General features: G+C 42.5%; 1 long non-coding RNA gene across 2 annotated transcripts in view; it reads right to left on the bottom strand.

Moving 5' to 3' along the window:
• Positions 1 to 22,901, bottom strand: part of LOC136758633 (uncharacterized) — a 50,451-nt gene extending 27,550 nt beyond the window's left edge. Inside the window, exons 1-2 of one of the 2 annotated variants that reach the window (XR_010819979.1) lie at positions 22,479 to 22,901; positions 19,532 to 19,596 (exon numbers count right to left, since the gene is read on the bottom strand). This is a non-coding gene — a long non-coding RNA (uncharacterized LOC136758633). The remainder of the gene's footprint in view (positions 1 to 19,531; positions 19,597 to 22,478) is intronic. The other variant, XR_010819980.1, reaches the window with a different exon arrangement.
• Between the last annotated feature and the right edge of the window lie 3,039 nt (positions 22,902 to 25,940).

Raw genomic sequence — 25,940 nt, 5'->3', positions numbered from 1 at the left:
GTTCTGAAAAGAGATGCGGCTGGTCTCACGGCACTGCGGCACAGGTAGGACTGAAGGACAACTGAGCAAGCTCTCACTGGGCACAGCGATTCCTACTTCCTGAATTAAGTCTGAAAAGTGCATAATAGAAGGAGGAGGAGAAGGAGAAAGAAAAGGACAAAGAAGTATACAAGAAAAAGAAGGAGCCACAGAAACATTGCCATTTTCAGTGGCGTTCAATTGAGACACAAAAAGCAACACCAGCAGAAATTCAGGCAGCTGTTCTTGAGGCTGAAGAAGCCAAATCGCCCCAATTAGCAGCATCCCTAACCCCCGACCCGACCCCCTCAGCCCGTCATCAGCTGAAACAGTGGTGTTCGGCTGTCCGACGGAAATATTCCTTAATTGCACTTGGTGTGTTTCTGTCTACCTATCCATCTGTCATATCTGTCTGGTGAGCTAGATCTATCACCCTACCTGTCCATCATTGGTAAATCATCATCATCAATAATTAAGGAAATAAATAATAAAAACTGGATTTGAGATTTGAGAAACAAAAGGCAAGGCAGCAGGAAGCAGAGAAAGGTACTGGGCTTGTCTTGTCGTGTGTGAACGATCACCGCAGCCATCTGGCCACCTCGCCTATTGACCAGTCAGAGGTTGAGGGTTTCAAGCGACGTTAAAAGAAACTGAGAACCAAAGATGGCAGAAGCTGCATTTCACCTTAAAATGTTAAAATTCACATTATTATTTCTTTACAATTCTGTCTTAAATGACTACACAACCTTCCTGTGTACTGATTTGTTCAAGGGCCCAAACAGACGGTACTGAACCACTGTGGGATAAATATAGACGGGTGACAAATTAAAGGAAAAACCTGAATAAATGAGTGGAAGAACATAACAAATGCAGATGCCTCTAAACAGGTGTACTGCATGTTACAATTAAGCAATTAACATCTTATCATGCTCTGAGGCATGTATAAAAATGCTGAGCAGGCCCAGTTGACCTCGATTTTGGATCAAGATGACAAGAGGACTGGATCTAAGTGACTCTGAAAGAGGGGTCATTATTGGGGAACTGGTCTACAGAGATGTGGGAAAAAAGTGATATGGTCAGATGACTCACCCTTCACCATATTCTTGACAAGTGGACACGTGCATGTCTGGTGACACCAAGAGAACGGTACAGGCCTGACTGCCTGACCCCTACAGTGAGGGGGTCCATAGGCTCGGTTATGCTGTGGGGGGCATTTTCCTGCTATGGTTTGGATCCACTTCTCCCCTTAGAGGGAAGGGTCACAGCAAAAAATTACAAATTTATTCTCAGTGATCACCTATATCTTATGATTAAATATTTCTATCCTGATGGGAGTGATCTCTTCCAGGATCACAATGTCCCCATCCACAGGACATGAGGGGTCACTGAATGGTTTGATGAGTATGACAATTATGTGAATCATAAGCTATGGTCTTCGCAGTCACCAGATCTCAACCCAATTGAACACCTATGGGAGATTCTGGACTGATGTATTAGACAAGCGCTTTCCACCACCATCATCAAAACACCAAATGAGGGAATATCTTTTGGAAGAATGGTGTTCATCCCTCCAGTAGAGTTCCAGAAACTCGTAGAATCTGTGCCAAGAGCAGTGAAGGTGTTCTGGTGGCTCGTGGTGGCCCAACACCTTACAGAGACACTTTATGTTGGTTTTTCCTTTAATTTGTCTGTACATTAACGGTAAATATCTTTTAAAGGGAATCCATCATTGAAACAATGCTCTTTAACAGGAGTCTTCATCTGACACTGGCAGGCACTTTCATCAACATCTGAAGATCAGGGACACCCAGCAGTAACAGTCAACATTACAAGACAAAGCAAGTGAGGAGATCCATTAAAATGGCACGTCCTGAATAGGCAGTTTGAGAAAAAGATGCACTTCTGTCTCCATCTCTCGGACTACGTGCTCAGACCCTGGGATGGGATTGAAGGCCCAAGTCGATTATTTACCAGTGAGTCATTAACTTACTAATAGCTCAGGGTTGCCTGGCAAAACCAGTGTAAACACACAGGCCGTAAAAAATGCATGAGCCGCAACAGCATAAATCGCCAGCAAGAGCAGTCAAAGAAGCCAGGCCCTTCCTCAGGAAAAACCAAAACACAACCAAAAACAACATCTTTCTAAACAACATTTGAAGGCATTTTGTCCTTGCTTTTCTTGAATAAGGTTTTATGCTAACCAATACAAAAATAAAAATACATACTATTTTGAAAATCGAAATTATAAAGCTATCAGAAAAAATACTTCACATTTATGTTTTACTATAGCTCTCCATGGTGTGTATGTGTGTGTGTGTGTGTGTGTGTGTGTGTGTGTGTTGGGAGAGGGGGGCTCTCACTGCCAGTTGGTCATTTTAGTTAGTTTCCAAGAAGGTTGTATCCTTCAACACTGATGTGGAGCTCAGGTCAGTGTCCTTGTGTTTATCTGTGCAATGGTTCTGTTTATACAGAACAAGGGGGTTGTGAGCCCTGCGTCTGGACTGCCCCCACCACCTGCTGGGGGTTTTCTACTCCAGCTGAGGTCCAAATTACTTAATTGGAAACACCCTAATTGAACTACGAGTGTCCACTGTGACCTTCTTAAATTAACTATCAGCTCTTAATCAGACAGAGGTTGTTCAATTTCAAGGATGAGGCACAGCTGTTATTAAAAAAGGCACATAGGTATTCAAGAACTTAAGCACTATTATTATTTTATGTATTTATTTTAGAGCAAAGGGTTTCCATTCTTGGTAGCAGGGAGAAAAGTTGCAGCTGAGCTCTCAATTACATAATTACATCAAATTGAGGCTTAATTGCTCAAAATTAACAATCTTCAGCCACTGATGGAAGACTCCTGCAAGACCTGAGTTTGGAGGCAGGGGTGGGGGGGTCTCCTGGAGTAGGGCTGTAGGCCTCTAAATTATGAGCCGGGTGTTCATTTTTTCCATTTGCAATTTTTCCCTGTGTAAAATGTCAGATTTGAAAAAACCCTCGTGAGAGAAAAAAAAAAAAAAAAAAAAAAAAAAGATATCACCAGTACAGTGCCACCATATACTTTGGGAAATTAGATCAAAAGCACCTATGTGAAGTTTTTAGTTCTACAACATGCTTCATATTCATGTGTCATACACTGTGGTCATGCATTGTCATGTACTGTATGTTTCTCTGTGCGACTTAACACAGAATTCTACATGTTCTCACCTCTCTAACGTTCATAACCCCAGAACTGTGCAACACTAAAGGCAGGCATCAATAAAATATTATTATTATTATTATTATTATTATTATTATTATTATTATTATTATTAACAACAACAACAACAACAAACATTTGCTAAACATGCATCAGAAACAGAACCTCTGTGCTCCTCCTCCGCTTGTCTCGCACTCTTCATCGGCACAAACAAGCAAACGTCTTCGTGAGTGCCTCTTGCCTCAAAATGCTTCTTAGTAAGACTATTTGTTTGTTATATTTTTTATCTGTTTAAAAGGAACGCTGGGGGGGAGAAAAGAGGAGAATCTGTCCTCTGCAGTAACAATCCTCTGTAAGCAGTTTAAAGTATCTTTCTCTCCTTCTTTCTTTCTGCATTTTCTTTTCTTTTTTTTCTTGTATTTTTTCGCCACTGTCCCCCTAGTGGGTGGGTAAAATCCCCGGTGTCGAACTTCAAAGGAAATCCTGAGCTCACTTGCATTCATGTTGAACTTGCAGCTTAACCACAGAGTTCAAACAGAGCGCCCACGCCCAGTCTACACAGCCTGCCTCTTAAACAGACATCTCTGCACTGCGCACACACACTCACACACAAGTACACAGTCACACACACACTCATACACACACTTGTACACACACACACACAAGTACATGGTCACACACAGACCTCAGACACACAGTCACACTCACACTCTCACACACCCTCACACACAGTCACACAGCAGCAGCAGCCGCCAGCACCACCACTGCAGAAACAGCAGCTGCACTACTGAAAAACTCAAACTCTGCTCAATAGGGCTCAAATTGAGCAAGAGACGAGGGCCCAAAAAAACAAGCAGTGCAAAAATCAGCACTTCTGCCTCGACCTTGACTTGGATTCCCTTGTGCTCAATCCTGTCATCCTGCTCAATTGAATATAGGCTGTGTGCACTTTGTGTAAATGGATTTGTTCTTGGGGTGTAGCCTAGCGTTTCAGTGGTGTCCTACAGTTCCCACATGACCTGGAATCTCTGAATCCTTGGAATGTGGAATCTTGAAAGAACTCCGTGAGAATATCCACGAAGGCCGGCACCACATGGGCAGGAGCAACCGGTCAGCCGCGGTGTTCAACAGATGGTGGGCTTGCAAAATGACTGTTACAACCACTGGGCCTTGACTCTGCCCGAGTCTCTCCTTGAGTCACTCAGACATGCAGGACACTCTCCACGAATTAATGAAAACCTGCCTGGAGGTAGAAAGCTGGTGAGATGCACTAATGACATCAAAGTCTTAGCCCTGAGAAACAGGGCATAAAATATCTCTCTGATTAAAATTCCCCTTTTCTAACCACTGTAGCAAAAGTCCTACCCCACCCTCCTCCCTGACACCAAAATCCCATTCCCTCAACCCAGGAGTTAATAAGAGCAACCTGTGCCACCGGGTAGACTGAGTATGCAAATGAGAGAATCGCGTAAATAAACACTGTTCAATACTGTAAAAAAAAAACGGCCGGCACGAGTTCGAGAACACTGTATGATGGAAAAGAATGTGTGTGTGTGCGTTTCACCTCATAGTGACCGTGGAAACCCCTTAGAGGTTACAGAAACTGTGAAAGTTTGGGCTCATCTCCAGTCAAAGCAAAGCCTAAACCGAGATAGTTTGGACCAGCTGCATGACAGGGTTTGTGTGTGTGAATATCTGTGTGCACATGGTGGTGGGTGGGGGGGTGGAGAGGGTGTTTGTCTAAGTGAGTGTGTTTGTGTTAGTGAGGGAATGTGTGTGTCAGTGAGTGAATGAGTGTGTGTACAGTGTGTGAGTGAGTGTGTCCCATTTGACATTCTCAAGCATACAACCATAAGAATCGGTCTTGATTAAAATCTGCCATGGTAAGGCTATGTAGTAAACTACAGTTTTATCACAGTTGTCCTCTACACTTCTTTCACTGTCCACCTTTCCTACAGTACACTTTTCCTAACATTGCTTAAAAACCAAAACAAATAACTTGCAAACGGTTAACACCAAACAGCTGAATTAAAAAGGAAAGTTGCACCACACTGAGAAATGAAACTGGAACCCACTATATTTATATATATATATAAATCAATTTCCTCACACAATAAACAACTCTATTTCCATGGAGGGTTTTCCCTGTTACGAGAACTTACATCAAGTGTCAACAGAGAAGCAAAACTATGACGGTATGAATATTGCCAATGAACATGCTTTGAAGTGTGAAGTATGACCAGTATTTAATTGGTAGAAACAGAACATGTGACCCCCTCTATCAAAGTAAGCCACTCATTAAGGTCTTCAATTTGAACCACAAGCAGCAGTGTTGAAAATAATGCCATCACCCACCAAAAATGTATTTACTTCAGTTTCTAATGATACCTGTAATAATGTGCCATTGCTAGCTACAGCCTTTATGTATTACACCATCCAACAGTTAGTGGCAACAAGTGTAACCAACGTGCATCAACAGCTTGGACTGGTGTAAAAGCCACAGACTGATCCTGCACTGCATCACAGAGGCCTAGCAGGGTTCCCAACAGACAGCCCTGATTGAAACCCCAACCAGAGCTGCTGGGAGGCTGTTGAGGCTAAATACGTCAAATCAGTCACCGGTGAGATGGTGAGAATCTGTCGTACAAATTTGGGGGTCCGTGAAGTTAATCACCAATCCCACCACATTCATCCGTGCCAGATCGCAGCCGTGCTGTAATTAATGCACAAGGGTGGATCGAAGCAGTATTGGACTTCAAAAACAAAACAACAAAAACAGTTTGTGTTTGCTCAGCAGTCCCCACTGGAACAGGATCAAAGTTCCATCTTTGGTCATTCAGAGTCTAATTTTAAGACAGTTGAAATAAACTAATCATGTTCTCAATTACCTTTTTTCTTTTAATAGTTGTATAAATTCGAAACCATTTTCAGCACATTAACTCAATTAGAAGATGTAAATACAGAAGATTTCCATGATGCGATTTGATTCCTCCCTACATATATAATTATATTGTGATGCCGTGCTGGGCAACGCGGTGAGGAGCCACCCCCAGCTGCCCTGCACCTCCCCAGACCCCGGGGAAGGAGATTACCAGCGGAACACCTGATACACTGTTCCCTCCGTGACTGGCTCCCCAGTTTGATAAAACAGGGAAGAAATACATTGCGCATTGTGGAGAGGCAGGGAGGAGAGCCTGGGAGACAGAGCAAGCGAGAAACAAAAGGAATTGATTTGAAACAATGGTAACAGACTTAGCTTCTGAACTTGAAATGAATATGTATTCCAGACTCGTTGGCCGGTGTGTGTGTGTTATTATTTGTTTAGAGAAGAGCCTGTGTTCCTGTCTTAGGTTAGGCTAGAGACAAGTTAGATGTTTATTTGTGGTTTCTGTACATTTTTTATTTTGAGCACTCACACCACATTTAAAATAAATACACCACTTTGCACCATACCCGTGCTTGATGTTATTCTGAGCCTCGCCTTTAGAGCCCAGATCCCACGGTGTCACAAAATATATACATAGGTACAGTAAATGGAAAGGATAGCTAGAAAGATACACACACAGATACACATGTAAGCACCTACATGGACAGCAGTATGATTGTGGGCTGTGCTGTAGTGCCTGCACACATGCACACTGCAGAACCTGCATACTGCCACCTATGCTCTGGCCTGCCTTTAACTGACAAGTGCCCAGACCAACCCCACTGCCGATGAGGAAGATGCGACCTGAATCACTCACATGGCCTTTATCTGTAGGTGCTCATCCCCTGCCGCCACCACCACCTAGCAGCCACACAGGGGCCCAGGACAGGCTGAGCTTCTCACCACCCAGCAGCCACGCACAGGCCCAGTCCAGACCAAGCCTCTCACCACCCAGAATGCCAGCACTGCTCGTCCTAGCCCCGTAGTGCTGTCTAGCCACCAGTGCTTAGCCAAGGCCTATTGCAACACTGCAACGCTTTCATTGTTTCATGTTTTGAAAGGGAAAAAAGTTTTGTTTGAGAGAGATAGAGTGAGGGTATGCGAGTCTGATGTGTGAGTGTGAGTTTGAGAGTGAGTGTGTGTATGCGAATCTGTTGTGTGAAAGCGTTTGATCGTGTGTTTGTGTCTGTGTGTGAGTGTGTCTGTTGGTGATGGAAAGGAGGAGACGGCAGAGAAACAAAAACCAACACAATAAACTCACAACTGGCGTGAAATTTCTTATATAAACACAAGGTCAGTAAATTCAGACGTCTTGGCAGCCAGCGAGCTGTCCTGTCTGCGCTGTGAACTGCAAGGAATGCGAGGCATGAGGCTCAGTGTCCAGGATTGATAGCGGGAGACACAGACCATGTGGACAGCGCAAGACACAGTCTGACCACAGCAGCCAGGGAGCAACACACTGGAACCCAGGGAGGGAGAAAGCTGAACCCATACAGTTTTAAGGTACCCAGGCATACTTAGCAGCTAATTTTCTTGGCAAGAAGACAACAGCACAGTGTGCAGGTGCCCCACTGTCCAGGGGCATTTCCCCATGTTTTCAGTTGAGGGCTGGGTGCAATACTAGAGGTAAGGAGATAGGAGCCCGGTTAAACAACGATCAGACGACATGTATTCTGTTTTAGTCACAGTCAATTGAATACAGAGGGGTTTCATTATTTATTTAGTGTTAAACTAAACCTGAAAATATTTATCAAGTCAAGATTTGACCCAGCGGCAAAGGGGTTAAAGGTTACAGTACATGGAGGTGGATGGTGTTTAGACCCAATACTCCCTTTACAGGCCCAGAGGAGCACGAAAAGTTATTAAGTAAAAACTCAGACTGACCCCAAGAATATCCACAGCCCCCACCCCTCTAAAGCTCCACAGACCCCTGCCCCACCCACCAAGGGGCATCGACACTCCAACCTGGTGCATCAATCACATTCAGGCAGCCTGGAAGTCCAGGAAAAAGGTGGAAGAAAAAGAGGAAACAATTGGAGCTACAAAAAAATGTGGGACTCCCTTTTGCTCGCCTGGCACACGCAGCCACGCGTGTTCAATTAACACACTCCGAAATATTTGTTTAGAGCCTCTCTCTCTCTATTGCTCTCTCTGTCTCTCTCACTTCTCCCACTACTATCTCAAACGCTCTCTTTGGCACTCAGTGTATTTCAGATTGCGGAAATGCTGGTAAAATTCTCGACACTTTATAAATGTGATTTTTGTTGTTGTTTATTGTTCTTGTTGTTGTTGGCAGCGGTAGTTTTTTTATTTTGGGGGGGTATGGTGGAATCTGATTTCCAAAGGATTAGAGAAAGGCTGGCTGAGATAAAGACCACACAAACACACAAGACAGATTAAGAGAGTGAGACAGAGTGAGAGACACAATGAGGCAGGTTGAAACAGACAGTGAGACACAGTGACAATTCTCCCCGGCACCCCCACATCCACCTGAAGCAGGGAGCTGAAGAGAAGTCTGTGCTTGTGACACAAGGCTGTGACATAGAGGCAGGGCTGGTGTTATCCTGAGTCAGTTCAGCTCTCTGTACTCTGTCAACTGACTTTGTACCAGTTCTGCAGCTTTCCTTCCGCTAGTCAAACATGTCATAACAGCGGGAGCAACTCCGATTAGACCTCCTTCACACAAAATTTTCAGATACAATAATGGAAGACTGTTAGTTTGCTTCTTTTGTAGTTTTGCAAAACTTTTTTGGGGGGGAAACCCAGAAAGAAAAGGTTAACACTGCCTACATTTGAAGGCCTCTGTTTACACAGCCTCCTCTCAAACACCTGTCACATGGAGCACAACAAGACTTCCGGGACAGGGCTGAAATCAGAACCCCCAACATATTATTCTAATTCTGACATTCTGGCCAAAAAAAGGGATTGGAAATACTTGCGTTTTCATTTTTTTCTCTTTCATTCTTGCTTTTCTTGTCTTTCTTTCGTGGTAAACTCAAGAGGTGGTTACATTCCGATCACTAGTCACATCAGGCAATAACAAACGGGGGAAACATTTGGCCCCCCAGAGCTCAGACCCCTGGCCTGTTCATACCAAACACATTGGAGTCCATTCTCCTCGCACAGGGCCGAGTAGACCTGTGACGGCACAACAGGTGTGTAACCGGCCACGGCAACAGGAGGAACTTCATGTGGTGCAAAGGCAGTTCAAGAGCGGACATACGGTGAGAGGCACAACCATTCAAAGGGTCATTTCACTTGCCTTTGGTTTTCTTTCCAAACATGCAGGACTCCTCGCATACATCAACAAAATGACTGCATCACATAATTCATCACCTGCGATTAACTTCACTCAGGTTTTAGTACAGATTAATCCCCTCTCCCCTTCTCTGTTTGAACCAGTCAAATGTTTACCATGTTAAAGTTTTTTTTTTTTTTTTTTAGTAGTTCTAGTTGTGCATGCAGGAAGCTATTCTTGTTGAAAGCAGAAACCAATTGAATTGGTCATCACAAATATTGCAATAACAGCTCATTCAAACTACCAATTCAACAGTTTCTCCTCCTGCTCAGTGGTTTTCCCCCTTTTACATTGACACCCCCTCCACATAAACACATAAAACAAAACATCCCAAGTCTTAACACCAAACCCTGTTAAAATAGCATTTTGACGTCTAGGAGACCACACGTTTCCTTTTCATCACATGCAGAGCATGCAAAAGAAAGTGAAGAAACCATAGTAAAATGAAGTTATGCTCGCCTGCTTCCTTGTTGTGCTATGGCCTGACCCAGCAGAGCCAGGCAGGGCAGCGCGCAGGTAACGTTATCTGGGTCTGCACAGGAAGCAGAAGCCCACACACACTGCCAGAGACCATCACACAGCCTGGCAGTCTCTACACTGCGTCTTCATTTGCAGGTTAAATAGCAGAGCGAGAGGAAACAGTTGTGTTAATCTCATCTCTGGCTGAACTTTGGTGTTTTTGGGTTGTCTTTTCATTTTTTCATTTCTTTAAGGTCAACAGTTTAGATCAAGTTCACATAACTTTATTTAGTTGGGTTCTTTTTTGTATTTTTTATTAAAAAATATTTTCCCTGCAGGTAGAAACTCCTCCCCCGCCAGGGCTCTGCACTTCAGGTTCCGGTTCCAATTCTGATTCTGAGTGGAACCGCGCCGACCTGCAAAGGAGGTGCAGCCACTTCCTCCTGGCCTTCAGAATCATCACTGAAAACACTTGTCACTTTCAATTGCCAAACTGTTAACTGTTTAATTGCAGGCCAGAGGGTAAATCCAGGAGAGAGGTCACAAGAAGCAGAGGTGGCACAGGCAGGTTCTCGCTTGTATCTGCAGTGACTTGACTGAGGAATCCATACAGGAAGTATACAGACTCCCAGGTCTAAAACACTCCGGCCTAATTTTACACACACTGATATGATAGACAAGACGCAATGCCCAATACATTTTTCTTATTTTTAAATCTGTTCAAGACTATATATACTATGCATACTTTGCATCTTGTGTATCGTATCAGTGTGTGTAAAGTTAGGGCAGAGTGTTTTAGACCCGAGAGCATAGAATTTATGTTTTTTAACTATATGAATTACGGTTTTATGGAGCAAAATATTTGTATCAGGAGCTCTGTACACACAGGGACATGTTATGGGAGCGGACTGCGAAACTGGAGGCCGGTACAGCAAGATCTGCAAGACACAACCAACTGCTGTCATTTGCACACAGACCGTATGTTCTTTGTTGTCTTAAAGTTATCCAACACCTCAACACCAAATATATATATTAAAACACAATAATATAATTAAGCAGATCTTTTGCTTCACATTCCTGAAAAACACAGTTCTGCCCCACAACTCCAATCCCAGCAATGGCCTTTTTGACACTCTATTAATGTGGTTGGTAGTTTTTTTTATGCATCGGAAAACCCTCCTATCTGACTCATTTGCAAACCCCTCCGCTGACACAAGTGAAGTCCCAAGGCAGCTGTGTAACCTTTCAAATGAAAAGATCAAAACTTTCAACCATACATTGTTGGTCTTCACTGGGTATTGCCTACCTCCTTCCAATCCCAGATGCCAATACAGGGCAACACACAGACCATAAGGTATTAAAGAAACACTGCAATGTTTTTTTCTTTGCACATGGAGAGTCTGGCTTTGCACAGAAATTGTAACCAGAAACTCCTTTGTCATATCAAACATAAAGGACATACAACAAGGTGGAACGGCACTCTACCTCGGCCACTTCGGACTTCCTGTGACTGTGCCATCAGTACTGAGACACAGCACACCCAGGTTTGGAGAGAAGAGAGAGGAGGGCCAGGTCCTGAGGTAGGGCTTACTCTCTTCTCATAGGCCGCACTCCCAAATCCCCTCTTAGGCCATCTTATACTGTGTTTGTGTGTGTGTGTGTGCGCACGCATGCTTGTCAGTGCCTGTGAGTGTGTGTGTATGTCTTCCTATGTGTGTATGTGTTAGGGTTAGATTTAGGATTAAAGTGAGTGTGTTTGTGTGCATTTGTTTGTGTTTTTGAGTGCACACATGTCTGCTAGTGTGTCCACATGTGTTGCATGTACGTCGGGGCCAGTGTGTGTGTGTGTGTGTGTGTGTATGTTTTTGTGTGCACCTGCGCCCGCTATCCACAGGGGTGAAGGGGCCCTGGCAGGAGGTGTGCGGGGCTCTGGCCACTGAGTCAGAGCCCCATCGCAGGCCTCCCAGCGCAGCCGGAAGTGACGCAACAGGTGGTGAATTCAGGGGAATCCCCAGGGGGCTCCCGGTGACACAGGCACAGCCTTCAGGGAAACGCACAGTTTCCTCTACCGCCACTGCTGCTGCTAAAGCTGCCGTTTCTTTCTTCAGTTTGTGTTTATTGGTTCCTTTATAAATTCACTTTAACTGGAACTAATATTAAAATGTAATTAAATTATGAATAAATAAAGGTTAAGGGTACTCATTCATTGGGGCACAAATTTAGACAAGAAACGGAAGATTTTTTTTTTTCCCCCAACGGTAGCAAATAAATATCTCTACATTTATTAAAAAGGTGTTTGTTCATAGATACACAAAGAACAGTATCTGCCTATACTGCATTTCAGAAACAAAAGACAAGAGCCGAATAAGAACAGACACACAGGAAGCTGGTTTCAACTTCTGTTCTAACATCTTTTAACTAAGGGAAGATTTTCTAGCGCTGCCACTCGAACTAGTGATATGGTTTAAAAAAAAAAAAAAAAAAAACACCTGCTGTGGGTTCCCCACTCGTGGTGTTTTCTCTTCAGGATCAGTAAAACTGGAGGTTCTAGTTACTCAGCTCAGAAGTAAAATGCTTTTTCACAAAGTTTCGAAATCTGCAACTGGCGTGTGGGTGGGAGTTTTACTGCAGCACAGACCTAGTGTTTCAGTTACACATGAGCTGTAAAATCTTTCTGACTGCATCTGTGCAGATCAAGTTAGCATCATAGGGAGCGAACAGGAAAGATCTTGCCGAGAGGAAGACGACTTATTCTGAAACTGCCACCACCCGGCTAACCCCCAAAAGAATATAAATAGTAGTTTCTGGCTAATGATGGAAACTGCCACCCCTGCCAGCCAGACTGAAGGAAATAATGTGCAACCAAAAAAAAAAAAAGTTATAAATCAATATGAAACCAGTGGGGTTTAATTTCAGAAATTAGCAATGGGCATCCCCACAACTGAAAAATAAATAAAATAAAATAAAAATAGTGCAACTCATGACTACATTTCCTTAGAAGTGTAGGAGGGAAATAGTATCAGTTGGTTTTAAGGCCTACTACAGGCCTTCCCCACATTTGCTGCATTACACATGCTGAAACCACCTATTACTTCCCTGTACCCAAGTGCAGCCTGGGAAGGGTCCAGCTCATTGAAGAATGGTTATGATTATAATCCCCACATTTACAGATTACATTTATCGCACTCAGTTATAGCCCAATACCCTCGACAACACAACCTCAACCCTAACAGTTGCATCAGTCTACTGGGGAACCTACCCTGAACCCTTGCTTGGTCCAATCCCCTGCCTTAATCTGAACCAATGGCTGAATTCCAGTTCGCAGCCATACCTTCATTACGAGCATGTTACACTAAAACAAGCAAACATAAAAGCAACCCCATTTCAACCTTTAACCCAGTGCTGACATATACCTCACCCTGACGACAATCAAGCAGTGAAATTCCAAATCACATATTCAACAATGGCCAGAATCCTAGTCAACCCTAGTCAACTATAAGAGTCGAACCTACAGTCAATCCACCACACAGTCTGTCTCAGTTATCCCACCTGAAACAGAGACCTTTACTGGGAAAGCGAACCCTGACACGAACTCTAATCCTAATCCGAGCCAGGCACTAACCCAGGCCCTAATCTGAACCAGGAAATATCATTCTTGTCCACAATGTGTCCTAGGCCGCCAACGTGTCATTGTAAAACAAAAACTGATGATACTGCAGCACCTTTCCCACCTTATCCGAGTCCTCCAACACTATAACTCACTACAATTCAAGTCAATCCGTGGTTCAAAGCAGGAGCTGTGGACATGGGTGGACCCGGTGAAGTGAGGCGCTCAAAATTCAGGACTTGCTTTCATTGCATTGAGACTATAAGAATGGGAACAGATGTCAGATGGGGGGGATAAAATCTTCGAGAATGTGCCACAACAGATTGGAAAATTTCAAAATGGCTGTCAAATAAGTTTCCTCGCTTGATTGGATTTGATCGTAGATGATCACTTCCCTCGGCCTTTGGTCAGTAACATGGTATTGTGTGGTGTGACCAAAGATTTGGTGGTAAACATACAAACATGCCTCCAGATCTTGGTTCCCTTAGAAATGTTTAGTGGAAAATGCCCACCGTTTTCTAGGCTTCTTGTCACAATCGATATTAGCTGCACTAGCATCCTTGCTCTTGACCCGGGACGAGCCACTTTCAAACGGTGTAGCTGCCTTTTCCTTCCTGCTTTATCACCAACGACAATAGGAACCCGGGTCGTTAGAGAGGGGGTCAGAAAACTGGTGTGATGCACTAATGCCAAGGAGGCTTTAGGCTTCAGATGGCAGCTCCATTCCTACATCCTATCCCTACCACCCTGTGCTGGCACAGATCCCTCACCAGGAGAGTGCTGGGGTGCAGGTGACTGTCCAGACAGACACATTGCAGCAGGAGTTGTGTTCAAGCAAGGCCAGCCAAGAGCCTTATATTAATGCCTAGAAGTCCATGCCATTCTTCAGTGAAGTAAAGGTCAGAACCTTCCACTACACAGAGCGATCATTTCAGTAATATAGTGCGGTGCTCCAGACAGGTTTAATTAGACAAAGTGATTTAATTAAGATGATTCAATACCTGGTAATGTGAGGCATTTCCCTCTTCGGACAGATAATAGCGCTGCTCCAGATATGAGGGTTCCATTTAGTTTGCAATTCGCATAATGTACATATTAATCACGCACAAATGCCGTAATCTTGCGGTTTATGACCAATTTGTACGCGCGGAACAAAATCAGCTGAATCCATCTCCGGTATGGCAACATGCTTTCCACATACAGATCACATATTTTCCACATTTTTTACACAAAATAAATGGTGAGGGTTTTGTTATTGTATTCAGCTGGTTTTTAGAAAGTTCAATCTAAACAAATATCTTCCATTACTCTCTCACACACAGAAATGTACCCCTTATTATATTGGTTAGTCCGACTCATCTTCAATTACATTTTAAAACTGAAAAACCTGTGGAGAATTTTTTTTTTTTTAAAACACTTTAATTGTAACAATTTCCTTCATCGTAGCTTAAGACGATGAGGAAGGCACAGCATCATAAGATAGTTGGTGGAAATAAGTCTGACAAGATTCTGAAAAAAAAAAAAAATAGCAGATGAAGGATATAGAGTGTTAAAGGGGGAAAAAACAAATCCGGCATCATCCCAGTTACCCAGAAAATACACAGTGAGTCTCATACAAAAATGACTCAGACAGTTCTGTGGCCAAGAACTAAACAGCTCTGTGACATTGCGCAACAGAGGCTCCAGCTCTGCACAGGCCGAAAACTCACAGGCACGGAAGGCAAAGAATGTGTCTTTAAACTCTCTCTCTCTCTCCCTCTCCCCACCTGAATCAAGACTGGTGGGTCTACCTCCCAGACCACACAAGTTTTACCCCCAAAACCCTGACATCTCACCTTTTCAAGTTCCAAATCAGAATGGGCAGACTGGGACAACGACCAGTGCATGTCGCTGGTCCTAACACACTGGGCTCCTCCAGACTTCATGATGCTGGAGGGAGTCGCTTGCCCTCAAGGGTGAGTCTTTACCTTTTGCCCCAACAGCCCAGTTCATTTTTCTTACTGTATTTCTTTTTTCACATTGAACTTTAATCGTCAAGATCAAGCACACTTGACATATGAACACTATACCCCTCCCTTCTCAGTGATTCAGCCAGTGAGGCCAGCATTGGGAAACACTGAGAATTCATGACCTCTGTAGAGACCAGTTTCTGAATCTCTGTCCTGCTTATTCTTTTCCACGCAGTCAGTACACAGATCAGTCACAATATGATGTAAGCTGTTCGTAGCCCTTATCTTGATATTTAAACCGAGAGTAAGAGAGCGAGATGGGTTGGGGTGGCGGGGGGATTTGAGTGAGTGCGTGTATGTGTGTGTTTTCCATTCAAGGAAAAGAAGAATAGAAAAACAAACAAACACACAAAAACAAAAAATGGATAAAGAGGTATCACATCCCCCCTGGACTCTGGGCCAGTTGTTTTAGCTGTGTGGAAAACACAACCTCCACTTACTGTCATCTGCCTGCATCGCGTACATGCTAGCAGAGCGTGAGACACTTAGCAAGGCTTTAAAAAGAAACCCACAGAGGAAGCTGATGACCTGACACAGCTGAACACAGATAAGCTGTGAAGATTGGCTAACTTCTGTGTTGCAACAATTTCCAAAGCATAGAAAAAAATCTCTCAAACACTTTTTTCCTGTTTTTTTTACACACAAATAATATCAGGAATGTACTTTTATTTATATCACTACTACTATTTTTACCCCATTACAAATACTAATACTACAACTGTTATTACAGCTTAGAATATTAAAAATAGAAAACACATTTTACCTGTGAAAGTAATCTATACATCACATTTTAAGTAGGCCACCATAAAGAGATACTGTTTGAAATGCAGAAAATGTATATTATATATATATATATACACACATACATACACACACACACACACACACATATATATTCTGAGACATCTTTAAGGTCCTCCTTCAGATGAATAGTGCAGTTGCACCCACAGGAAGATTACATTTGATAATATTAAAAAGCAAGAGGATATGAAAAAACACCTACTTATTAGGATAATTTTGTAACTGAAATTATGTGTTAGATTTATTTATTGAAATTAGTTTTACAAACATCATTTAAAAAAACAAAATGCACACAAAAGTACATCAATAATATCACAATAAGGAGCAACAAAAATGTTCTCCTATAGTAGCTTCTACTGTACATTTCATGAGAATGACACCAGTTACTCTCCAGCACATGTATGCAGTGCCGGAGTGTGTGTGTGTATATTTCTGCATGTGTACACACAGTCAACAGCAGAGTACCCAGCTGCCTGACAGAGCTGTGATATATAATGAACAGTGCCACCTATGACCAGCAGTCGTCTGTATTTAACTAGAGAACTCATTGTCAGGCTCAGAAACTAAACAGGTCCTCTCAAGCGGGATTTTATTACCATTTCCTCCTCTGCGTGCTTCAGCAAGTGTGGGTGTGCGTGCCTGCCTGTTGTTTGCGTGTGTGTGTGTGTATGCTTTATGAGCAGAGTGAGGCCCCACCCCCGAAGAGAAGGAGGAAGTGATACTACTAAAATAGTTCTTCTTTTTAACAGAAAAACACCAGCAGCTAAAGGTTATGTTAAGCCTTTCCCTCTAACCAGCAACAGACCCAGAGACTGTGCAACACAGCACACATACAGGAACAAAGCACTGAGACATGGAGCCCCAGTGAAAAGCTTAGCCTTACAGATCTCACTGCACAGCCCTGTATTGCCCAAGTTCTCCCAGATACAAATAAATAAATGCATAAATAAAAACAAAACAACAACAAGACTATATTCTACTACAGAGCACCACAGAATCGGTTTCTAATTTCTCATCTCATTCTCTCATTTGCGAGCTCTCTCGGGTTCTTGTTTTCCAAAAGCTCACCAACGTTCCCCGATCACACCACCCTGTGCTTTTGGCCCTGTGTGGCTCTGGCGGGCTCTGCAGCAGTCTGAGCAATCTTATCCAGGCTCTCAGTCTCCAGACTGAAGCTGTGGCCCTCCCTCAGCTGCCTGACACCTGGGTTTTCTTTCTAATTTTCTTTATTCCTTATTATGCTAAATTTCTGGAAATGTACACATTTTGTTGACAATGTCAACAATGGGTTAGGAGGAAGGGCGTCAGCAAAGAAATAGACAAATAATAATAAAAATACACCAAAATCTTTCTTTACATATGTATATGCCTATGTGTAATTTGCATACATATAGAGATTGTGCTGGAACACTCGTGTGTCTAGAACACAGGGAGCATGGAACTTTGTGATTTCAATATTTTGTTTGATTGCAACATATGACCCACAAGCTTACAGCATCATGCCTACCAACACAGAACCCCTATGAGCTCAGAACTCTGGGGCTCTTACACCTATGCCAATAAGCAAGCCATTCCTTTCCAAAACGCTACATACAACACATACAAGGTAAATGTGGTGTTAAAATTAGAACTGTGACACACCACTGCACCACACTGAACAAGAGAAACGCACAATGCAGCATGTGCATGACATCATTCTTGGTTTTGTTTTGCTCACAGACAACGAAAAAAAAATGAATGAATTATTTAAAAAAAACAAAAAACGAGTAGCCTCCCAAGATCAGCAAGAGATGGGCCATATGTACTTGTGAAGGATCAGGAGTGGAGATTCTTACACAGTATTTCTCTCCCTCTCCTCTCCTCTTCTCTTACTCTCTCTCTCTGCTTAATAAGCAGGTGTGGGTGGCTCGCCGGCAGACACACCCGCAGCCCCAGGCGCATGATGAGTCTGAACAGGTCACAGGAAGTGAACATTCCAGTTGAGCTGGGAAAACCACACACAGCTGAGCACGGAGCAGAAGCACTCTGCACGGCTCCAACTGAATCACTAATGACAACCACACTACTTTCAGCACCATGCCTTCTACTACTGATAGTGATAATAACATTACTACTACTACTACTACACCTACTCAAAACCAAGACAATAATAATAATAGTAGTAGTAGTAGACATTTATTTTTTTCAAAAATGTAGCACACAACATTACATGTGCAGCCAAAGCTGAAATGTGATATTAATTAAACCATCAGAATAAAATAATAATAATGCATATAATAACTAATGCAAATAAAACAATTTATTAGCCCATGATAAAAACTAATAATAATAAAACTGACAAACAGCACAACTGACAGCAGGGGAGAACAAAGAAAAATAAGAGAGAAGAAAGAGAAAGAAAGAACGAAAGAGAGAAGGCTGCTCCTACACTTGGATGCTGCGTTGCTCATGCGTGCTGCGAGATTTACAGCTCCGTTAAATCAGGGAGAGGCGACGGTGATTAACAAGGCTGTTGATTGGTTTCATGAATGGCACATTTGGCCTGGATAGGGAGCTAAGCCTGAAGGATGCTTCGGAGCTGGAACCCAGCCAGCTATTGCAGCATTCCAGAACTGGGATGGGGAATTCTAGTCCATGAGTGAGGTGTCAAAGAGTGGGGGTCCGAGCAGAGGCTGCTGGGAGACGTACGGGAAGCAGACAGCCACGAACAGAAATCTGCAAAGCCCGGTTTGGCACAGTAATAGGAAAAATATACTACCCCCCCGACCCCCGATTCTCATACACGTAACAAAAAGAAATCCAACAAGATGCTCAGATACAGTTTAAACAGACCAGAAAAAGTGGATTAAAACAGACTAAAGAAATAAGACAGAAAGAAAAGGACAGACAGATCACACATGTATTTACAGAATATAAACTGTAAATGTATATACATGTGCACAATTATATAGGAATTGTATAAATATGGTGCCCCACACACTTTCTCTGAGGATTTAGTTTGCCAACATTTCAATATACTTTTAATATTATCTTCGAGGGAGCACGTGACTGAGTTCAAGCAATGGTGCCTTGTGGTTCATTTTGAGATTTGAATACCTTGCTACACAATACTGCTCTAATACATACGACTTACCTCTCTCTTTTTAGAAAACTGAAGAGCGCTCAAACTTTGGGCATTGGCTGTAATATTATTAGTGTGTGTTTTAAAAGTGCTCACCTTCACCATAAAGCAGGCGACGTTCTCATCCTCCTGTCTGCGATTGAACCAGAACCTCTGGCGTCCTACGAAAATGAAAACACACATTTTTTGCTGCATTATTCTTAAATAAATAGCCTAACCTTTAATACTGTGACAGTACCGAAATCATGCACTCTTAATATACAGTAATATAATTATTATAAGATATGGATGGGGAATTTTGTTAATAACCCAACAAATACATAAAAATTAAAAAGATGCATTCAAATGGGGCCAACACAAGCAATGTATTGAATCATTTACATGCACTTTGGTTCTCCAGAAAGTTGTTCTATTTTCATCTTTGTGCATTGTGATATTACTATTTGAAGTTTAATGCATTACTTCTGTCTGTATTTTATAGGGCGAACTCCGTCCTCTCACTCTACCCCCGTCTCCGAGGGAAACAGCACTACCTTTCCGACGTCCAATCAACCCACTTTACGGGAAACTGGAGACTACTTGGAGACCCAATTATCTCCAAGGCAACCGGGCTGGGAGAACAGGGGGGCGCCACAACTGGTCTCCTTGGAAACCACTCACGTCGCTCAAGCCCAGGCCCCGCCCCCTCGTCATGGGGGGTCTGAGGCGGCCCTTTCATTGGCTGAGACTCTGCCGCCGGGCTTGACCCCTCCTTCGTGACAGAATCCCGAGTTCTTAAAGGGGAAAAAGGCAGCTTTAAACCATTCATTAAATAGGCGCTTTGCCGGGCTGCAGATATTAAATGTCGGTGTAGCGCTAAGTTGGAAAAGTGAGCAGACAGTGGGAATATTTTTGTAGCCTGTTGAAAATAAATACAAATTAGGCGTGTAAGGTTGCGAAATTGCAAAACCCCCATTATGTAAAATGTATTTTATACGATAAGAAACAGTAATAAGTTGTACGTAAATTTCTTATGTATTTAATTGTTCCATTTTTTTTTAGTTTTTACTTCCATAAACATTTTTTAAATGTGTTTGTATTTTGCACTGGTGTTGTGAGCTCTGTGCGTTGTCTTGCTTGGCAGAGAGAGATGGGTTTTCAAATGTTTTAACGGGGTAAATATATAAATAAATGCATTGGTTGGTTGGTCACTTGTTCGTTTGATTGACAGGTTGGAATGCAACCCTACCTGCTAAAATGCGTTCGGAACCCATTCGACTGGGACGCTGCGTTTCCCATTGATTGAGCTGAAACAATTATTCTGTGGCTGTCGCCAAGCGAGCATATATGATATAGGTAACAGGGGGGAATATATATATATATATATATATATATATATATATATTACTGCTGTTGTAACGGTAAAAAAGTGCGTTTGACCAGCTAGTCATACGAGAAAGGATTTTTGCCAGTTTACAGACTTTTACGAGGGAGATCCGCACAGGTAGTAACCGCGCAAATCAGAGAGATGAATTTACGACTCACTATCGCATGAGGTGTGGACATATTAAATTAAATGTGGCAAATGATCAGATAACGGCCCGTTTAATGCGGCCATAAATAATGCCATCCATATAGGCTATAGCCTGCAGTTGCATTAGAAAGTATCCGCACCTTTCATTTGAAACCACAACATGAGACGATTCATTTAGTTTAATACATCTCGTTAAACTGTACTGTGATGTGGAAAACTACTGAACTGACTTTTGAAAGATGTGTGTACACTTTACACTGCCAGTCGTTAACACACACCATGCGCTCAGTTCAGTCAGTAGGAATCATTTCGACCAATTCACAAATGATAGTATGCAAAATAAGCCTAGTGTAACAATGAACACGATTCTTCGCACTAAACGAACCTCAATATTTGTGAATAGTGTCGACAGCAAATGCATATGCACGGACAGCAGCAGGGGTGGGTGTCATAGCATAGCCAGCACTGGAGAGGAAGGGCACTTTCGCCTCAGTTCCCACAGCATCAGTGGACTGCGTGAGCCTCCAAAGATACGCCTACTTGAAAGACGTCTACTGTAATTCGTCAGACAAATAAATACACAAGCAAACGATATTTTGAGATCCTTTCTCCCAACAGCATGTGTGTATTAAAAAATGAGGCATTATTCACAAAGCATTAGCGTGCACTGTAATCCTTATTTGCGCAATCATGTAATGGAGCTCTAGAAGCGACCCTGGCATATAGTTTTGGAAATCTGATGGTACAACTTTAGCTAATACTTTGAAAAGGAGGATGATTATAAGAAATCACTGTTCTGATAATAAACGGCTTTCATTTCGACTCATTGGATGGAACACGAACATGACGACCTTAGGGGGGGGGGGAGGGAGCGTTGGGAGCAAAGGGTGTGGGTGGCTGGCTGGGCAGGGGGGTGACTTGTGCCATCTCTGGTTTGGTGCTCCGTGTTGGAAATGGATTACTTTGCCTTTAAGATCCGAACAGCTGCGTGGGGAGCAGTGCATGCTCCTCCCTCCCGATCCGAATCGCCGCCGAGCCGATGTCACCCGAGCGGCGGCAAGCGCTGTCCCTCGCCTCGGAACTGCAATTCCCACAATGCTCTCTGATCCCTGGATTTCTAGAACGCCGCTCTTCTGTGGGATTTGTAGTTTTTAATTTTATGATTTTTAGTTTGGTTTCTGGCAAATAATGACTTCCGCCGCCACACTTTTTCATTCTTTTGATGCCCCGGGACTTTAAGACACTTAAGAAGCGATCATTACTGTCATTGTGTGTGTGTGTGTGTGTGTGCTGCGAATAATAATATATAATTTAGAGAGTACATTTATAATTTGTAATTATTTGAAAAAAAAAAACCCAACTGTGTTCATATTTCACATTTGTCAACGGTATTTTAAAAACGTCAATTAGTAATATCATAACAATGCACTTATAACTCATTGCGTGTATGATACAGCCATACATCCTCTATACTCCATACTCTAAATACAAGTATGTGTTGTGTTGAGACGTTGACACGATAAAACTCACCGGCGTGAAGCAGAGACGACGGTACTCACACCTCAGGCTTGGCCTTGTTGGACAGCACCAGGGCCTGATATCCGGAACTTGGACGATACCAGGTACTGTCGGAGAGCGGAAGTGACGCACGCACCAAAACCGCTGTCATCAAGTGGCCTATTTGCAGATTTGTACAGTATTGCAAAGGGAATCGCAGCATGCCTGCAAACGGAGAGCTAGCAACAATTCAGAAATTGAGCGGTGAGTAATGATTTTTGTTTAATTTTATAGCGAAGCCCTTTAATGTACAGTGGTAATTTCATTTTTTTTCTACTTAACAGTTATTCATTTACTGATATTGAAAGACAGTTTAAGAATTCCCCCACAAGCTTCTGTTTTGCAAATATGTGAACATTAAATAAACAGTGAGTTCCTGAAAGAGAGAACTAAGGGTTCCATATTGGTCTGAAGCCATTAGTAATCCTCATCAATGTACACGCCTTTAAAGCAAACAAACAAGAGGAAATAAATAGAGCAACTGATTGAGATTCTCCAGTGGCCTTCTAGAAGGTCTGTGTTGCTTAACAATTAAAAGCCAATCGTTTAATTAGCGGTCTGTGTTAATTGGCGGGTTTGTTATGGTTTGACCCGGGACACGTGGTGCGCGTGTGGTCGTCGCGGTTCAGTCGCGAGCCGGGGGCCTGCAAATGGCACGCTGTGGTCCTTGTCTGTGCAAGCCTTTGTTGTGGTATCCCCTCCACTTTCTGCAAACGTGTCTCAGGTGCAAAACCCTTCTCTCAAACAAAACCACCACTATCACAACCACCACCTCCACCCTTCCAGTAGTTACAGTTGTAAAATTACATAAATTGTGGTTTACTGATCATGAACCGCTGTGCAGAAATCAAGAAAACGGACTGAGCAAACGCACTTTCTGTACAGGAGTGGTAAACTGATTGATCGAACCCTAGCTAGCACATCACCTTTACTGATTAACTTTATGCCACGTTATTGTTCTCTCCCAAGTGTGTGCTGCCGGAGTCTGTAGTGACTCTACACACTGAATCACAATGTTGTGGACTTGTGATACAGGGCTATAGCTTCCTGCATGCATGAAGTCTGGATCCTGCGGTGCTGAAGTCCCCTTTCCCTCCTCTGCTAGAATGTTCCAATTTTGTTGATCCAGAACTGTGGTGTCTCCAAACTCCTCCTCCTCCTCCTCTAGAGAGTGACACAATCCTGTATTTTTTGGGCGGTCTCTCTAAATCATCACTCTAAATCACTAACTGGATTAAGTAGTTAACCTGCGAGATACAGAAAGAACAGGAGACACTGTGACTCCTAAGACAAGGGTAGGGTCGTCTATACTGTATGTACTGTGGCCAGGTCAGTTCCTCACTGACCTGACCATGTGAGCTTCCTGTGAACAGAATATTGGGAGAGAGAATTATGTGGCTGAGGGGGTGGGCTCCCTAGAGGATGCTTACAAAAGGCATTGGCAGTTTATTTTATTTTATTGTTTATTGGTGTGTAGCTGACACACAGCTACCTTCCTACCTGCCACATGTAATGGTGGACTCTCTTTGAGGCTGTCATAATATTACTGTACAATTAGAAATAAATCTAAGAAGGAATTTGATCACAATCCCTCATTCTCAGTATGTGAGAATGTAAAGACTTCACATATGTGTTTGTGTAACTGGGAAGGGGAGGTGAAAAGTCTAGATTCTGAATTGTGAATTGTACAACCACGGCAACAAACATCCTCACCCACAAACAAGGCCAGCCACATCTGTTGATGTTCAAACTTTAAACTCAGTAGGCAGAGTGTCACAAATTATAGATGACAGGTTCTTCAGTGATTATAACATTTAGGCTGATACACTTTTTTTCAGCTTGCCTTGTTCAAAGCTTGTATCATGGCAGACAGGCACTACAAAATGCAGTTAACGCATCATTAATAAACATATATTGATATAGAAATAAATGGATCCAAGAACAAACAAAAATATGGGACATTGAAAGAGTGAAAATGTTAAAATGGCAATGGGCTGGACACATAGTAAGAAGAACAGATCGAAGATTAACAAAGGAAACTATCAAATGGATCCCAAGAAGTGAATAAAGACCTAGAGAAAGACTACGTAAAAGATGGGAAGATTAAATCATAAACTTTGCAGCTGGGACATGGAAAAGAGGAGCTGTAGATTGAAGCATTGAAAACATCTTATAATGATGACATACTTACATTAGACTTTGTACATTAGACTACATCAAACTTAAACTCACGCTCTTGTACACAGGTCACTTCCTGCTGATGTTCCTTATCACCATTTCTGGTTGAGCACATAAAAAATCAATAGCAAATGGCAGGATAAAAAGAGTATCAAGCCCTTGCAAATCATAGCTGAACCGGTATGGCTGTGAAGAAGCTGTTACAGTGTAGAGATCAGAACTATGCCTGGTAAAGCATTTTTATTAAGAAATTAAGAAATTGGTCAATCTGAGCCAATAGGTCAGTGATTCCTTTCCTGTGTTTGATGTGTTGGGCTTTAAACAGTGACAGTGTTGGAGAAACCAGCTGTCTTTGAGTAGCAGTAAATATATTCATAATTCACTAATAATATACAATTACTTCTGGAACCAAAAGTCCATTCCAAGCTAAACTGACACCTTACCATCTAGTGTTAGGCTAGACACAGCCTACATACACACACACATTAAATAAATATTGAACATTATTATACAAATTATTTGTCAATTTTATTATAATTAACTGAATGTATTTGTCCATCTATTTATTAATTAATTTAAAGGAAATCCACTTTATATCACATCTCAGTATTTTAAACCCACTATACAGTATTTATTTCTAAAAAAAATAACCATACTCCCAGGCAATCCCCTTTCAAAATGGAACTAAATCAGGTAATCTTGACAGAAAACCCATGGAAAAAAAAAAAAAATCACACCACAAAGGGTTAAAAACAAGTGGTCCTCAAAAAAGAGATCAAAACAGAAAAATAAAAAAACACCCAATCTGTCCCCGCCTCACTCTGGTCTCGGGTCTTGTGTGGCTTATCACAATTCTAGTTTGGTAGCCTGTCTTACTTTCACATGCAGTTATTGATCTTCTCCTTCAATGTATAGCTAAAGAAGGATATTCTTTTCCCAGGCATTGTTAAGATGCAGCAGTAGTACGGCACTGTCTCTGGTGTGAGGCAGATCTGAGAGCTGAGCTAAAATATCCGTGCTCCATCAGAACTGCTGCATCTGCATGATTCTAATTCAGTTCCAGGAGCTCCAACACAATGGGGGGGGTTCGGGGGAGTGAGACTCTGCTGCTGAGAAGTGGAGCTACCTCGGATGTCGTCTCTGTAGAAACTTATACATAAAAACACAAATCAACTTTAAAAACCACAACAGCAAGAGGGAGATCAATTATTTTTGTTCACCCCCTTACCAAACATACAATACTGAAACGTAAAAAAC

Source organism: Amia ocellicauda, chromosome 9 (assembly GCF_036373705.1).
Source record: "Amia ocellicauda isolate fAmiCal2 chromosome 9, fAmiCal2.hap1, whole genome shotgun sequence".
Lineage (NCBI taxonomy): Eukaryota > Metazoa > Chordata > Actinopteri > Amiiformes > Amiidae > Amia > Amia ocellicauda.
The sequence above is the reverse complement of the archived record's forward strand: the minus strand, read 5'-3'. Positions and strand labels throughout refer to the sequence as shown.